This window comes from Tupaia chinensis, unplaced genomic scaffold, assembly GCF_000334495.1.
Source record: "Tupaia chinensis unplaced genomic scaffold, TupChi_1.0 Scaffold147282_1, whole genome shotgun sequence".
Classification (NCBI taxonomy): domain Eukaryota; kingdom Metazoa; phylum Chordata; class Mammalia; order Scandentia; family Tupaiidae; genus Tupaia; species Tupaia belangeri.
The window spans coordinates 1,067,702-1,082,961 of record NW_006207133.1 but is presented as its reverse complement, the minus strand read 5'-3'; the positions used below and the strand labels follow the sequence as shown (position 1 = coordinate 1,082,961).

The window sequence follows — 15,260 nt, the reverse complement described above, 5'->3', positions numbered from 1 at the left end:
CTTTCTTTCTTTCTTTCTTTCTTTCTTTCTTTCTTTCTTTCTTTCTTTCTTTCTTTCTTTCTTTCTTTCTTTCTTTCTTTCTTTCTTTCTTCTTTCTCTTTTTCCAGAGAGAATTTTTCTATAGGGTGTGTGTGCTCGCCAGAGAGACAGAGAGAGACAGAAAGACAGAAAGTGAGAAATCACCCCCCATGGGGGATGGCCACACTGCAATCCCTTCTCCTCCATTCTCCTCTCAGGATTGTGGGCATGCACATGAGCCTGGAGTGTTTCAAGATTCTGGATTTGGGGTTTGAACACAGTCAGCTATGTCTGAGTCCATTGCCCTAACCATTATGGGACCAGTCGGCCCCAAGGGGATTAAGTTTCTACTGCATGAATTTTGGGGGACTTATTTAAGCCATAGCAGCCCTGTAGAGCTAAAAAAAAGTGAATAAGAAAAGAACTATGTACTTAGAAAAACACACCCCAAACTGAGATTCAGACCTCATTGCAGGTAGAATGACTGCCACAGAAATGCGTAGCAGGCTAGTAGCAAAGGAAGTGGTCAGAAGACAGGAACTGGAGCTGGTTCATAGGAATGGCCTACTGGGTAGATGATATATTTTCTGAAAGGCATAGGTAGTATTAAGCTAGTCTATAGGCGCAGTCTGCTGGGAGGCTGGAGAAGCTCGTAATGTAGGTTATAGCTATGGCATGAAAACTATTGAGAGGTGGGAACCAGTAGTTAGTGTAATGGCTATGTCGCTGGACTCCCACGTAGTCGACCGCGGTTCGCGTCCCGGACCCGGTGGCTTAAAACTCATGCCGGGCGTGTATGCGTGCGTGCCCAAGATCCCGAAAGGAGAGTGGAGGAGAAGGGATTGCGGCGTGACCATCCCCCCTGGGGGGTGATTTCTCGCTTTCTGTCTCTATGTTCCTCTCTGTCTGTCTGGTGAGTGCACACGCCCTATAGCAAAAACCTCTCCAAAAAAAAAAAAAAAAAAGCCTATTGAGAGGAGTACTACAGGGCTTCTCGTTTCTAATATACTGGCACTTGCTCCTTAAATAGTACATTGTATCCAGCAGTAAAAGCCCTTATTTTTGCTCTATTTGTAGCATACTTCTAGTTTCCAATATTGACAAAACCTAACACTGATGAGCTAGTATGCAAGAAATAGTCACAAAGTCTAGCTGCAGTGTCACACTCGTGATAAAGAAGGGTAGATTTTGAGCCAAGAGGCAATACATTATGTTCATAAATAAAGGCCAAATAGTGTCCTGGGAGGTCATACTTGACAGTCCCCTACTCATATTTCCTCTAATTTTCTTTTCACATTTTTGAACACACTGATTCATGCCTACACTCAATCCAATAGCCAGCTGCTGCATTTCTATGTCAGAGGTTGCCCTCAGGCTGCCAGAATGGGTTACAAGTGTTTGGAAATTTGTGCCTCCCAAGGGACAGCCTTTATCCAATGACTGATTTGTGGATAACTGAGTCCATATAAATATTCAAGTACCCCTGGCTTTAGTTAGGAAAAACCTGGACTATGAGCTGCCCCGTTTCTACAGCTTTTGTGAAGGATTACATCAAAGTTATCTTCTACAGCATTTTTCCTGGTATTCTTCCCTCACTTGGCTTCCTTCTCCTACCTGCCCCACTTCTTCATTCTCACACCTGTGTTTTACTGTGAGTGCTTCCTAATAAATCTCTTTATTAGATTCCTTGCCTTAATGATTGACTCTAGAGAATTCGAATGAAGTCATCTGTGTAAGTAAATATTCTTTAGATGTTTCAGAAGAGTATAGCAAAATTAAATAGAACCATTGCATTGTATATGGTAGTAGGAAATGCTCAACTTAAAGGGTTAATGGCACACGTACCTTGCCATTCAGTTCCATATCTATGGTGTGATTTAAGGATTGGCATGGTAGTGGGCATAGCACACATGAATTTGTAACATCATTATCAATGAAAGTACAGTAGTAAATATGTAATGATTTTTTTTTGGGGGGGGAGAGAGTTTTACTATAGGGCACATGCACTTATCAGAGAGACAGTGAGACAGAAAGCAAGAAATCACCCCACAAGGGTGATGGTCATGCTGAAATCCCTTCTTCTCCATTCTTCTCTTGTGATCTTGGGGACACACATACATGTGCCTGGAGTGAGTTTTAACCTGCCGGGTATGGGACTCAAACTACATTAGACCATATGGGAGTTCAGTGACATAACCATTATGCCATCTGCTGGTCCCTGTAATTAAAAAATAAAAGTTTCTTAGTTCAACAATGACTGTTTAATATATATTTCAGTCAGTAATACTGCAATTCTCATAATATACATAAAACTAACTTCACAGAGATACTAGGAAACATTTTATTAATACTGTCATTATAGAAGTGTTCACTAGTAGAATTTTGATCATGTGTAAGGTTGGGAACAGAGCCTGGAAGGTATTAATACTACTTTATAGACTATATCCATGTAAATATTCATTCCTTACATAAGTATTACCAAAAAAAAGATTAAAAATAAAATTGGTTTTGAGGCTGTATATTTTTCTTTTAAATGTAAAAATAGCTATTTAATTTCAGCAGACCAATATAATCTGTCATATTCAAATTCATGTTAATTTGAATTTTATTTTATAGTGTTATTCATATGTAACTTAAACATGGTGTAGGTTTTATTCTTGTACTGAGCTATAAACTTAAAGAGTTTATATCTAAGTTTTTGTACATATATTTTAAAAGGATATTATAATAAAATTAGAGGAGAAGCATCGGTAGTCTCAATAATAATGCATTTCAGTAAAAGGGAGCCATATATTACTATGATTTAAGAAATGATTAAAAAATCTACTTACTATAAATCCTTTCAATCTATTTAATTTAAAATGTGGTCCCTGAACAAATTGCAACAGCATAAACTTGGAGCTTGTTAGAGTACAAGTTCCTGGACCCCGGCCAGACATGCTGACCCAGCAGAAAGAGCCCAGTTGCCTCAAGATGACTCTGATGTACACTACAGTTACAGAAAACTGCTTTCCTCCTGCCTCTTCTCTTTTAGACTTTTATCTTCTCTTGACTCTGTCTACAATCTGCACTCTCCCAATTGACTTCAATGCAGCAGTGAAAGGGCTCCCTCTAGAGTGTATTTGTCATGCCAGTTGTTCTTACAGTACTGTAAATGATGAACCTGTCTAGAACACTGTTCTTATCTGTAAAATTGGAATAATCCTTTCTTCAGCTTCTTGTGAGAGTAAGTCTGTATTCATTACATGGTAATGGTCACTATTGTTCTTAGTCATCAGCAGTCAGATCCTTCACTGATCAAATAATTAATTACAAATGGTTTTATACATTTGGGAAATTACACTCCTTAGTGGACAATGGCCCTCACCTCAATTTAGCAGCTTCCCTTGTATCAGGTACCTTATCAGGGGTACCTCTCAAATACTGGGAGCTGGATTGTACACAGAGGTAAAACAAGACACTTTGCTAGGCTAACCCACATGGGAAAGCTTTGCGTTTGAGTCTAGAGACCTGGATTAGTACACTGGGCACACATGTGCCCATGATCTGGAATTGGCTGCAGCTAGGGATGACTCATCATGCTAAGACCTTGTCAGGAGTGTTGTCTGTTTCTCTGTCACTCATGGAAGAAAACAAGATATTAATATTGGCAAGAGGAAAACATCAAGTTACCTACAAAGGATATCCCATCAGGCTAACAGCAGACCTCTCATCGGAAACAATGCGAGTGAGGAAAGAATTGGAAAATATATTCAAAGTGTTAAGAGAAAAGCAATTTCAGCCAAGAATACTGTACCCAACAAGATAATCTTTCATCTGTGAAGAAAAGACAAGAACATTCTCAGATAAGCAAAACCTGTAAGAATTTACCAGCACCAGACGAGATCTCCAAGAAGTTCTCAAGGGAATGCTGTATCAGGAAAATTAAATACAGACACACACAGAAATAAAAGTTCAAAAACTAAGAAAGTGGCCAACTTAACCGTAGGAACAAGTCTGGAGTTGACTATTATGTCCCAGAATTTAATCGGGAAAATCGAACCACAACAGAAGATAAAGTACATGAGACTAAATTGGTGAAGTATAATGTTATGACTTTTGACTAAAATATTGCTGATTTTCTTGTAGACTTTGTTATCTGGTTGTAAGGATTTGTGTCCTGTCTTGAGATATGGATAGGTTCATGCACCTACTATATGAACAGAATCCTAATCTGTTTCCTGGATTTAAGCAAAATTCCTTAGCATTTCTTTGATTTCAGTTAAAACTGGTTTTATTAATAGTACCAAGTGAACTTACCATTGAAAGTAGTTATATTATTTAAGAAAATGTGCGATCAATACAATGTGGGAGGAAAGGAATGGAAGACAACTGTAGACACCAGAGATAGTGTGAGAAGAGGGTGGGAAAGGACAGAGGGTCAGAAATAGGGGGTTAAAAAAATTCCAGAAATAGAAATGGAAAATTTTTGATAATAATATGCACAATTAAGTGACTATGCAGTATATTCTGGATGGGAAGTCACATTTTGTATGCTGTGATGATGCTTAGGGAGTGAATGTAAATCAATTTTTAAAAAATTTCAGAAATAAATAAAAATTCTAGCAAACAATTACACAATGCCAAAGGCCATGATTGGCTCCTCTTCAAAACCTCACCTTCAAGACCATACTCTGATTGGCCACTTCCCATAAAGGCCACGATTGGCTCCCTTCAAAAACCTCACCTTTAAAACCAAACTTTGATTGGCCACTTCCCATAGCAAATCGGTGAGCATAGAATCCCTCAGATTTGCATATCTGGCACCTCATGATTGGTCCACAAAAGCAACCAATTATAACCCACCTTTTACAATCCTTCATTTAACCAATCACCACCCACCAACATGTATATAACCATGATCCCTGGCCCACAATAAACGGATGACCCTGAAGAGTTGTAACACTGTGTCATCTCCATGTTATAACATTGTGCTGCTCATCCCGTCTCTCACTCCTTCCCTCAGGAAAACTTGTTCAACTATCCTGTGGGTTGGGACACCTGGCACCCGGACGAGGGACCTGAGTATGAAGGATCCAGTGAAGAGCACCTGAGAAGGGGATGGCAGAGAATCGTCTCAAGAAAGGCCGCAGAGGAAAACTGAAGAGGATGGCAGAGAATTGTCCAGAAGGGGATGGCAGAGAATCGTCCCGGTAAGTAACAAAGGTTGCTTACTCATAAGTAATAAGGGTAATAATAGGACAAGAGCTTAGTCAGCATGAACAAGAGCTTAGTCAGCATGAACTATTCGTTCAGGGCTTAAAAGAAGCCCTTGCCACTATGGTCGATCTAACCAAGGATTCTAAAATTGAAAAAGAACAGGGAGAGGATTTTATTTCCCTGGATAGTGAGGAAGAAGTTAAAAGCCCCGAAGGTGAGACAAAACCCAAATAATCCAAAAAACTAAAAAAGAAAAACAACCTTCAGGCTCTACAAGAGCCAAAGAAAAACGAGTCATCAACTAATTCATAGGAGGAAATCCTAGAGGCTGAGGCTGACAAATATAATAACCTCGAATGGTCACCCTTCAAAAAACGGCTGCCACCCTATAGCACTATTGCCTTAGCACTGTCTCTTATTGACCCAAAACAAAAAATAATTAAAGAAAAGGTCATTGCCTCTCGATTCATCACAGCCATCAATTATAGACTGCCATTACTCCTTATTATTTGTCGCACTTCGGTCACACCAACAGCTGTGTTCTGGCAATCTGCTCCAATCATGTGGGTTCACCTACCATCTTCTTCAAAAGTCATATACCCTTATTATCAAGCTGTAGCTGATATTATCAGTATGGCTCGAAATTTAAGCATTACCTATTTTGGCAAAGGCCCTGATACAATTATCCAGCCATATACTAAAGACCAAGTTAATTGGCTATTCCAACAAACAGATTTCTGGTCTATTGCATGTGATTCCTTTACTGGAACTATTGATAACCATCTTCCTCCAGATACATTTTTATATTTTTTATCTACCCATGATTTTCTTTCCCTGTACAAACTTCATTTCATCCTGTTTCAAATGCTTTATTGGTTTTTACTGATGGTTCCTCCAACAGAACTGCTTCCTATTCTTTCTCTGATCAGACAGTTACGGGAATTCCATACAATCCCCAGGGACAAGGCATTGCTGAACGTGCTCATCTTTCCTTGAAAAATACTCTCCAAAAGCTAAAAAAGGGAGAGCTTTTACAGACTAAGGGCTCGCCAAAACACCTTCTGGCACATGCTCTTTTTGTCCTAAATTTCCTGTCTCTTGATAAAGATAGAGACTCAGCTGCTGAGCGCTTCTGGCATTTAACTACCAAAACAAAATTTGCCTCAGTTTTGTGGAAAGATCCTCTGGATAATACATGGAATGGTCTGGACCCTGTCCTCATTTGGGGCAGAGGGTCTGTCTGCATCTATTCTCAAAAAATGGAGGCTGCTCGTTGGCTACCAGAAAGATTAATCAAACAGATTGCTTCTAACAAGCCATCCAGGGATGATCAAAACCCTGAGATGTCTCTCTCTCCTTCCACAGATCAACAAAATGAAGATCCTTCTTAGATTTAGATCTCCTCCTGGCAGAACAGGGGGGGTCTCTGAATTGCTTTACAGGAACACTGCTACTTTTACGCCAACAAGTCCGGCATCATTTGTGACAAAATACATCAACTCCAAGAATCTCTCCAATGACATAGAAAACAACTCGCCAATGGTCTGCCAGTAACGGTCTCCTCCCTTTCTTGCTCCCCCACTTGACCCATTCATTGGCCTTTTAATTGTTTGCTCACTGGGACCCATTATATTTAATGGGCTCATTGTCATTCCTCAAGCAACAAATTGACTCACTTACTGTGCGGCCTATCCAGGTCCACTATACTAGATTGGAGATGGAAGACCAACACCCCTATACTGGTCTCACCTGAGGTGCTGAATCAGTTAGCCAAAGATGGGTAAGAGAGTCTGATGAACCCAATAACTGTTCAGTCCTTCCACCTAAGACAGGAAGCCCATCATAGCTATGGGACTATGGTGTCATGCTTAAACTGATTTGGGGGTTAATTTTGGCTATGGCTCTGATTTATCATCTCTTTTACTTGCCTGTGTTCTTTGCCTGATTTTCCAGGATTTTAGGATATGTAAATTATGCCTAATCTGCTTAAAACTGTATCTCATTTTTAGGGCACAAACCAGCCAATCGCAGGATATGTCTTGCTTACAAGTCATGGTAGTACAGGTAGCAGGGCACCACTACTTGTACCTGGAGCCACATGGGAATGCCCGGGTTCAGAACCCCAGTTGGCCTGAACATGCTGGACCTGTTCATGGTCCTGTCTTGCTCAAAGGCTGGAAAGAGGTGTAGCAGGTTCCCTCTTGCTCAGTAAATACACTTAGAACAAAACAAAACAACTGACCAGTGCAGGCATTAAATTCTATTTTTAGATTCATCTCTTATCATTTTCTTCCCTGCCAACCTAATGCTTTCACAGTCCTGGAACATTTGCTGTCATTTGCTGTTTCACAAATACATCACCCAATTTCATGCTTCTTTATCTACACTTACAATGTTCCTTCTGCTTGGGAAATTCTTCTTATCACCTATTTTGCCAGATAAAATCTCATATATCTTTTAAGACCCACTAATTCTTGCTAAAATTAATTTCTCACTACTGATGGTTGGATATCTAATGGGCAACCCATTTGCATTCTGAATAAGAATGCTGAAATATTCAGAAAAACAACCAATAAAAGTAGCAAAACTTCCTTTAGCTAGTAGGCCAGTAGGACCAACTCCTGTTCACCATTTCTGTAACTGTGCCTTATTTCCTATTAAGAGATTTTTATAATTCAGTAATTGTGATTGAGTGAAAGGTGATATATGTCAGCATTATGACATAACTAATCCAGGATAAAGATTATTGATGAAAGGATGTATAAAGCCATGAGGTCAACTTATCTCACCTTGTACTTAGACCCAGTTCTAGACATTGTTCTGGGTTCTCTAATATATATTCCACTCTCTTATTTTTGCAGCAGCCATGAGGTCTATAGGGCACTGACCGTAATCCAAAGCCATACTGTGATTCTTTTGAGACAATCAGATTATATCAATAGTTTAGGGACTTAAACTGAAGCTAATCACACATAATAGTGTCCTTGGCTCAATACATAATTGAGAACTGAGAGGATTGTGGGCACTCTGTGGGGCTAGGATAAACTAACAGAAGCTCCAGAAGCAGTGAGCAAAGTTATTGACACAGACTTCATGATCTCAGAAGTAGAAGTGATAATAAAATTATGAGTATTATATAAATGCTAATTTGTCAGTATAACAACAACAGTAATAATAATTATCTTGATTTGGGTTTAATTCTTCATTTTTCTTTTTGGCTTTTTTTTAAAAGTAATGTTGTCTACTAAAGTTAAGCCCTGTTCCTTTGCTGGGAAAAAATAATTAACAGTTGGGACCAGCATTTAGTATAATGGCTATGTAGCTGGACTCCCATGTAGTCGACCACAGTTCGAGTCCCGGACCCGGTGGCTTAAACTCATGCCGGGCATGTGTGCGTGCATGCCCAAGATCCTGAGAGGAGAATGGAGGAGAAGGGATTGCGGCGTAACCATCCCCCCTGGGGGGTGATTTCTCACTTTCTGTCTCTCTGTCTCTGTCTGGCGAGTGCACACACTCTATAGCAAAAATCTCTCTCAAAAAAAAATTAACAGTATCCCTTTAAGCTTCAGACATACTCTTATGTTATAGAAGTTTTCTCAGCTGTTTGACACATTTATCAATAAAATCTTTACCCTTAAAAAAAAAGAACTTTTGATTCACCATTAAAAAATGAAAGAACTTCTGACTCTTTGTCTCTTTCTCACTTTCACTTCTTATCTATTCAGGTTCCTGGACACAAAAAGGAAACATGAAACTTCAATGACCAAACTGCAATGCGAGATGGAAAGCTACCACCATAGACCGCAGAAAGAAAAGACAGAGAAACGTCTGGGTTTTCATGACATTGATGAGCTTCCAGCTCACTGGCCCCACATCCTACCAATGGGGGTCCGAAACCCAGAGCCACAGTTTATACATTTGCAACTCGATTTATACATACCCAGAACTTATTGGTGGCCTTGAGGTCCTAGTCTGCACTTAATGAAATGAGAAACAATAAATCACTTTTAATACACAAGGCATTTGAACTTTTTCAAAGCGATTACCTTGCAGACCAAAGAACTCTGGTATCCACATACATATAGAGTTGTGTGTTTAACAAGGTTTTGGTCAACAACACATCCAATAATCAATGGTGGTCCCAATAAGCTCATAAAGGAGCGGAAATATTCTAACCACTAGTGCCGTAGTGTGGTAAAGTCATGGTGCAACACATTACACAGGTGTTTGAGCTAATGCCAATGTAAGGGCACCTACTGCACTGACAGGTGTAAAAAGTACAGCACGTAAAGTTGTGTACAGTGCACAATACTTGATAACAAATGATATGCTTCTGGTTTATGTATATACTATACTCTTTAATTATCAAGTATATTCCCTCTACTTAATTATTTTTGTTACTTAAAAAAATTGCTAAAATTGCACTCACCAGAGAGACAGAGAGGGAGGGAGAGAGAGAGAGAGAGAGAGAGAGAGAGAGAGAGAGAAAATGAGAAATTCCTCACTCTCCAGGAGGATGGTCACACTGCAATCCAATTCCTTCTCCTTCATTCTCCTCTTGGGTTTCTAGGCAAACAAGCACATATGCCTGGCATGTTTTCAAACCACTGTGTCTGAGACTCAAACTGATTAGTTGACCATGTAGGATTCAGCTGCCTTAACCTCCATGCCATCTGCTGGCACCCCTTATGCTTATTATTATTTTTTTAGAGGTTTTTGCTATAGGGCACATACACTTGCCAGACAGAGAAAGACAGAGAGATAGAAAGTGAGAACTCACGCCCTAGAGGGGATGGCCATGCTGCAATCTTTTCTCCTTTATTCTCCTCTCGGGATCTTGGGCACGCACACACACACAGAACAACAGTAATAATAATTGTCTTGATTTGGGTTTAATTCTTCATTTTTAAGTTTTAAGCCACCGGGTCCGGGACACGAACCGTGGTCAACTACACTGGACTATGTCCAGCAACATAGTCATTATGCTAACTGATAGTCCCTGTACTTATTTTTTTAAGTGTTATAATTTTACTGTAAAATATTATGCCATGCTACTCTGACAGCTGCCACATACACATCGTGCTTACTAAATCTCTTCATTGTATTATTTTCTCTTGCGCTTGATTTATTCTTACATCATTTTTTTCATCATGACCCTTCCAGTGGGACAAGATGTGGGTGTGGAAGACACTAAGATTAATTATTTTTACCATGTATAAACCTAGGTTAGTATGTATTTATGCCTTCATTTAAAAAAATAAAGAAGGAAAATTAAAATATAAAACTGGACTTGTAAGAAGTGTAGACATGTTGGAATATTTGCTTTGTAAACTAAGTAACATGTGATTGAATGTATAAAAGAAGGTGAAATTAAAAAAAAATTAAAGAACAGGTTTACAGAGCAAGGATGTAAAGAAAGCAGATATTTGTACAGTTGTATAATCATGTTTGTTTTAAGCTGTGTGATTACAAAGGCATAAAAGAAAGCTAAAATAATTTACAAAGTTTATAAAGCAAAAATTTACCATATGCTAAGATTAATTCATTATTTAAGAAAGAAATTTTAAAAAATAAATTTAATGTAGTCTAAATGTGCAGTGTTTACAAAGTCTATAGTGATGCTCAGGAATCTTTCACATTTGCTCACCCCTCACTCACTGACTAGCCCAGAGCCACTTCTAGTCCTGCAAACTCCATTCATGGAAAGTGCCCTATATAGGTATGCCATCTTTTATCTTCTATATGACATTTCTGTACACCTTTTCTGTGTCTAAGTATCTTTCAATACATGAAAACTTTCCACAGTGTGATACTTGCCAGGAGTCTTCAGTATAGTACTGTGCTGTTCAGGCTGGTAGCTCTGGAGCAACAGGCTATATCATGGAGCCTAAGTGTGTAATAAGCTATACCACCTGTGTTTGTGTAAGTACACTCTATGATATTCACATAAAACAAAAATGCTTAACAGTACATTTATTTATTTACTTGTTTATTTATTTTTAAATTTGGTATAGAATACATGCACCTACTAGAGAGAGATAGAGATATATAGAGAGGGAAAGTGAGAAAGCACCCCATGGGGGGGGCAGTCATGCCACAGTCCCTTCTTAATTTTCCTCTTGGGATTTTGGGCATGCACGCACAGTTGCTCATCATGTTTCTCAAGTCACCAGGTTTAGGTCATGAACTGCATAGTAGGTCATGTGAGATCCAGCTGCTTTAACCACCATACCACTGAGTGGCCCTAATAATTCATTGTTCAGAACATACCCCTGTCATTAAACTATCCAAGACCATTTACTCCTATTTTCCCTATCCATCACTGTAAATTTCACCTGGCCTCCTGGTAGCATTGACCCCTCCTTCATAGTAGGCAGCATATATTTCATCTTTGTATAGTTTGGTTCTGTACAAACGTGAAAGAGGGATTTAATAAATTTCAGTCAAATTTAGATTCAATAATCTTTTACATCTATATTTTATTTTCCTAACTGAATTGAATGGAATTTGGGGAAAAATGAAACAAAACAATGCATGGTGATGCCTTCATATGCCTGAGACTTATTAAAGAGTAGATAATAAATATATCTAGTTGATTGATAACATATATTATAGTTATAATTTATTAAGTACCTTCTATATGCCAGTCATGACCTTTGATAATTTACATATATTAACTCATTTATCTCCTCCAGCACTTTCCAAATAGGAAATATTATCATTAATTCACAGATGAGGACACAGAGTCTTAGGCAAGTGATCCATGCAAGGTTGCAGTTATCATAAATGTAAGATCAATTCAAACCAAAATCCATTTCACTCACAGATAAAGATGATAATGAGAAGGTGCAACATGTATATTTCTTCCTTGCCTGGCCCTCTATAATAATATGATTTTATTCTAAGAAAATAAATCTAGCTTCAGGGAATTTGTGTTCAGAAATGAAAATGAGCCTGATGATTTTATCCTTGCCTTAGGATACCACACTCTCACTCAGAAAGCCAGCAAATGGTTCACACCACCTACTGCCTGGGATAGTCTGAAATCCACATCAGCAGGAGTGAACACCAGAGGGGCAAGAATAAGTGAGAGCCAAAGTACTGATGAATATGCTCATGCACTGAAAACCCATTTGTGGTACCTTCTGCTCTGCTCTCATATCTAAAAAAAATAAAAGGCAAGGCATGAAGGCAATCTTACCAAGGTACCAGTGTCAGATCATCAGGAACTCAATCATGCAACTGAACTGTACCAACTTCATATGTCCAGTAGTGGGCCAGATCCAGAGGAGGCTGAGGAGAAGTCAATGGGCTTACAGTGCATCTAGGGAGATGAACACAATATTTAAGGGAAAAGATGACTAACGAGGCAATATATGTGAAAAACTAATTATGTATGTAAAAAGGAAATATGAAACTAAGCAATAATTTGAATGTGAAAGATTACTGTGGACTGAGGCAGTTAGGGAAAGTTTCAAAGAAATGAATGGCAGAACTTGATCTGGTCTCAACAATAAGATCTTCAGAGGCATAGGGAAGAAACACGAAAGGATACTAGAGATCGACATGCGGCCAAAGTTTACTTAGAAAATGGAATGAGAAGAGCATTGTGCTAGGTTGGGGCAGACTAACTAAAATAGAATGCTAGAATAAAGGATTTGGAACTTATCCTGCAAGTGAAAAGTTTCCTGGGACAGGCAGATTGCGTAATAGTTAAGTCATTGACTCCCAAGTAGTCTACTGTGGTTTGAGTCCCAGATCCAGTGGCTTAAAACTCATGCTGGGAGCATATGCGTGAGTACCCCAAATCCCAAGAGGAGAATGAAGGACATAGGATAGCAGCATGGTCATCCTCCCTGGGAGTGGTTTCTCTCTTTCTGTCTCTCTGTGTCTCCACTGAGCCCACATATCCTATAGCAAAAATCTGTCTGAAAGTAAAAATAAAAAATAAAAATAAAAAAGTGAAATTTCCTGAAGGTTTGGAGACGAGATGGCCTCAGGAATAAAGAAGGATCATTGAATTCCTTCAGAGAACTGACTTTTCTTGTGTAACTCAAGTATTACCAGTATTTGATAAATATGGGGTCAAATTAGAGTAGTGCCCCAAATCTAGAGATACTCTCCTTTAGAACCTCATGCTTCTGTAATATTTTTGTGAGTCCCCTAGACTCATGGTGGCTTGCTTTGATTTTCTCCTTAATGACTGACCAGAAGAGGACAATACTTTACTACTTTTACTGCTATAAGGGCCACTGCAATATTTATGACACTGATGTTAGTGTGGTCCCACTGCTGTGTTGAGCTATCAGGCATCGTTGTTCTTGTCATGACGAAGTCACTTACAGAAGTATGAGGCCACTCCTTCACTCACTCTACCTTCTTACCCCGAGGTTCTATATCCTTTCTGAATGCCTTATGAAAATTGGACTTTAAGCTTCTTTCTTAGGGCTCAGATTCATGATCTAAACCAGACTGGGATCCATGTAGTTAAACACTATCTGGCTTCCCAATTCCACTCATTTCTAGAATCTTCTGGAATAAAAACAAACAAGCAAAACCAGCCAAAACAAAACAAAAACCCACAAAACACATGAACCTTTTGCAAGTTGGCTCTTGGAAACCCTGTCCTTCAACCTATCTCATGCGCACAGACCCAGGCACATGCAGAGCATGTCTCAGAGATTAGGCCTGTTCTGGTGAGTAACAGTAGAGGAGTGACGATGCAGAGTTCACATTTAGAATTAGTTACTTTCTACTACTAAGTCTAAAACTTGATCTATTTCCCTCTGCGGCTGCATTCATGCATTTTGCAAACACCAGGCCTTCTCTGTCTTAGTTATGTGATACCGTGAAAGTGCCTACATCCAGTAGCACCACGAATGGAGACCTCCAAACACATTCCTACACCCCAAGTCACCCTTATCTATAGAAGGTTTGCAGGACTAAGAAGCAGCCAGCCACTGATAACATCTTTTTAATAAATTTTCATTTTAACAAACCCCAGTCTAATACATTCTACTTGGTGGATTGGGAAAAGGATGCACCAAAAGGAAAGATAAGATAAGATACTTGGAAGAAAAGTATAAAGACATATGTTGGTTTCTGATATTTTCCTATTAAGACTGTCTAAACTTTGGCTTAGAAATAAACATTTCCAGGTCAGCAGGTGAAATGGTGGTTAAGGTGCTGGACTTCCACATGGCCAACTGCATTTTGAGTCTTAGACATGGTGACTTGAAATGGGCATGCATGAGTGTGTGCTGAAGCCCCAGGAGGACGATGGAAAAGAAATAATTGCTGCATGACCATCACCCCTGGGAAGATTTCTCACTTTCCCTCACTCTTTCTCTCTGTTTCCCTAGTGAACATATATAACCTATGGAGAAAACATTAAAACAAACAAACAAAAAAGGTAAGAAAGGAAAGACTATTTCCCTAGTGTCTGAAGTGAACTAACATGATACACAGTGAAACCAGTGTTTGCTCTCTTATTTAAAAGCACTTCTTTCAGGCCCATAGTTTCCCTTGGCCTTTCAAATTTAGAAGCATAAATGCGAAATCACTGTAGTTATATTATCTGTTTATATCAGGGGTGCTATTAGGTTTTATATATCTCTTGCTAGCTTCAACTGAGCATCTACCACCAGTATGATGAGGTAGTTTATATTCAAAAAGACACTAGACTTCAAAAGTCTCTAAGTATTGATTTTGCCAGAAAAATGTTCTGATTTATTTCTGAAGTTGATTCTCAAGTGCTTGGAATTCTTTGGAGAGAGAAATGGGAATGATTAAAATTGCAATAAGCAGAGGTTTTTGCCATCCTTGTATTTGTTAATATCCATCGCCCTGAATGCCGCTGCTCAGAGGTGTAAGACCCATCTTGCTGCATGAGGTCAGCGTCTGCACTGAAGGACGACTCTCCTTACTTAGATACCAGTGACAGTATAGCAGGAGGGATGCAGAAATGTTCCTTGCTAGAGTGTCATCCCTATGTTGTTAACACCGGCATTGGTGCAGTTTCAATGGGCCTTAGACATACGGAA

General features: G+C 39.1%; 1 long non-coding RNA gene across 1 annotated transcript in view; it reads left to right on the top strand.

The window, feature by feature from the left end:
• LOC102470869 (uncharacterized) overlaps window positions 1–9,229 on the top strand; it is a 24,954-nt gene extending 15,725 nt beyond the window's left edge. Inside the window, exons 2-3 of the long non-coding RNA XR_337551.2 lie at window positions 5,024–5,210; window positions 8,943–9,229. This is a non-coding gene — a long non-coding RNA (uncharacterized LOC102470869). The remainder of the gene's footprint in view (window positions 1–5,023; window positions 5,211–8,942) is intronic.
• The last annotated feature ends 6,031 nt before the right edge of the window (window positions 9,230–15,260 follow it).